Source organism: Zingiber officinale, chromosome 7A (genome assembly GCF_018446385.1).
Source record: "Zingiber officinale cultivar Zhangliang chromosome 7A, Zo_v1.1, whole genome shotgun sequence".
In the NCBI taxonomy this organism is placed as follows: Eukaryota; Viridiplantae; Streptophyta; class Magnoliopsida; order Zingiberales; family Zingiberaceae; genus Zingiber; species Zingiber officinale.
In genome coordinates this window covers 55,293,458-55,296,520 of record NC_055998.1, presented here as the reverse complement: position 1 = coordinate 55,296,520, position 3,063 = coordinate 55,293,458, and the positions used below count along the sequence as shown (strand labels likewise).

The 3,063-nt window shown below is 35.2% G+C and overlaps 1 non-coding gene across 1 annotated transcript; it reads right to left on the bottom strand.

The window, feature by feature from the left end:
* Window positions 1-1,988: 1,988 nt before the first annotated feature.
* On the bottom strand, window positions 1,989-2,094 carry LOC122003182. Its single transcript, XR_006117845.1, has one exon. It is a non-coding gene; the product is annotated as a small nucleolar RNA R71 (small nucleolar RNA).
* Window positions 2,095-3,063: the final 969 nt, after the last annotated feature.

Genomic DNA, 3,063 nt, shown 5'->3' with positions numbered 1-3,063 from the left:
CTGTGTAAGGTAGGCAGAGAAGGGAGTGGCCTTGGTCATGTGAACCTCACACGGTCGTGCCACGGGGCCGTGTGGCGCCCAAACCTCCCCTCTATATAAGGCTTCCTTCATGAATTAAATGGGGATCTTCTCCCTTTTGGGGGGAAATCAAGATTTGGACGTTCCTCCGCCATCTTGGAGGGATTTTCCGGTGATTTAAGGGTGGATCTTCAACACTTCGACTCCAAGATTGAAGATCAGATCCAGAGACCGTTCTTCATCGTAGAGAAGCTTTCTTTCTTCCTCTTCTTGAATTTGGGATCAAGAATGCTAGTATCTTTCTTCTCTTCAGATTTCTTTCCTCATTCTATGGAGTAGATTTCTATGTTCTCGGATGGAGGGAGTAATTGTAAGGACGATTTGATGTAAAACTCATGTAGATATGTCAATTTCCTATTTCTATGATTTCACCCTGTTTGTATCTATTCTTTCTTGTGTGGATTGTTGTGATTAGAGCTTAATTACCATGCTTGATTAAATGTTTGAATATCTTGTGGATCTTATATGGATTGTTTCTCATTCAATTTTCCGAGGGACGTTCGTGACAGGAACATGCCCATGTAAGGATGTTTGAGGGATAATCTTGAGGGTGAAATAGGGTTATTCGAGGGGGGTAGGATAGATTGTATGTTTTCATATATTATATCTTGATGCGGTGGAAAAGTGATGAATTCTATGTTGATTATCCAAGGGACGCACGTGAGAGGCAAGCCTGTGTAAGGACAACATAGATTCATACCTAATTAATCACATTTAGGTATAGATTTTAGTCCTAGGCCGATTGTCTATTGCAAGAGAGAACCGGCAACCTTCTACAAATAATGGGCAATTAAGGAATAAGATTCGGTAGTTCATTTATATTGAAGAACCTTACAAAGAAACCAAAACTCCTAGAACATCCCTTTTATCAAAGCCCTTATTCTTATTTGTTATTCTTTCATTTGTATGTTTTAGTTTGCATAGTTGCACTTAGCTTCTAGAGACCAATTGATTAGTTGTTTAGTTAATTCATGTCGAGATATCTTTAGTGCTTATACCAGTCTCTGTGGATACGATATCTTTTATTATTACTTATGACATTTCGGTACATTTGCGGAGAGTCAACAAGTTTTTGGCGCCATTGACAGGGACTGCGCTATAACATTAGAGATTATCAATTGAGTTAGACTAAACATAACTTTCCTTTTCTTTTCATTAGCATAATTGTAACTAATCTTTAGAATTCTATTTTTCTTGTATATCTTTTTACTTCTTGTCAATTCCTTTTTGTTGCAATTCTAATTCTGTATTTTTAATTTCTAACATTCTAGTCTAACTTTTCTCTCTTTTGATCTAGTTTCTTTCTTCTTTTCCTTTGTAAACATATCTTGCAATCTTGTTCTTGGCATATGAATTATTCTAGATATTTTTCTTTTTCCTCTTGTCTTTTCTTTCTTGCTTTCATTATGCACTTTCTTTCTTGAAATTTAAATTCTACATTTTCTTTCTTTTCATATTGTATTTTATTTTGTGTCTTTGATTCTTCATTTTTATTTTTTCTCTAATAATTTTTTCTTGAATATCCATGAGCACTAATATGTCAAGCAGGCCCATGAGAAATTTTTCTACACCCTTTTTTGCAAGATTTTTATCTCCCATTGTGCAACCTCAAATTGAAGCAGAAAGCTTCCAACTAGACCCAGAGTTAATTTTCATGATACAAGGTTACAAATTTGGAGGGGAAGTATCAGAAAGTCCTTATCTGCATCTTGAAACATTTTTAGAGATTTGTGGTATGGTGAAATGTGAAGGAGTGTCAGCAGATGTAGTTCGATTGATGGCATTTCCTTTTAGTATCAAGGATAAAGCAAGGACTTGGTTATATTCTCTCCATCCTCAAAGTATCACACGTTAGGAGCAATTGGAGAAGCAATTTCTGAATCATTTTTTTCCTCTAAGCAGAACAGTGTATATGAGGAATTGCATAACAAATTTTGCTTAGGCATATGGAGAATTATTATTTGAAGCATGGAATATATTCAAGAGTCTTCAAAGACAGTGCCCTCATCATGGTTTTGAAAAATGGTTGATTATGCACATATTCTATAGGGGAATTTTTTTCTCAGACAAGAGTTTATTGGATTCATCAGCTGGAGGATCTTTTATGGACAAAAGTATAAATGAAGCATATATGTTATTTGATCAAGTGACATCGAATCTCCATGAATGGTCGAACATAGGTTGGATGAAATCTCCCTCAAACATTCAAGAAGTACAAGCTATAAATGCTATAGAGCCTGTCAAGCAAATTGTAACTCAACCATATATGAGTTTTGAAAATCACAAGTCACAGAATGGAGAGTTCAAACATTTGGGGGCAAAGATTGAATGTATTGTTTGAAAATGGTTTAAAGAAGATCCCCCGCCTTCGCAGTCAAGATCTAGTGAATAGTGTGATGATGTTGGGTTGAGAATTGAAAAAAATCATGAAGAATTTTTTAAGAAGGACATGTTTAAAATTGAGGAGAAGACTAATAGAAGATCACAAAAACTCAGTTCCAGTTCTCTAGGAAGTTCCCAAAGGTCACAAGTACCTTTCCCTCAATGATTGATCATACCAATACTAGATAAGCAAGTTGTACCTCCTCTAAAAGCTCAAAGGGAATTTAGGAAAAAGGTAGTTAAATCTTTCCCAGGACCTTCACTAAGGGTTCCTTTTCCACAAAGGTTGAAAATAAAGACTTCGACAAATCTTGTGACACTAATATGGTTGAGTGCAGATTTTTGAATGTATATGAAGATGAGGACTCTTCAGATGATGATTTTATTGATAGTGCAGTGGTAAATAAGTTTTCAGATCTACCTCCAAATTTTATAGGGTGTTATAGTGACATTGAACTTTCAGATGATAAATGTGATGTGGTAGATCAACTTAAAACTGCAAGTGAAGTTATTGATCCTCTTGTTATTGATTCTCCTATTGAGGACATAGATGTTGGTTTATTTTTTGATGTTTGTGTTGATGATGATGATATGGAAGAATGT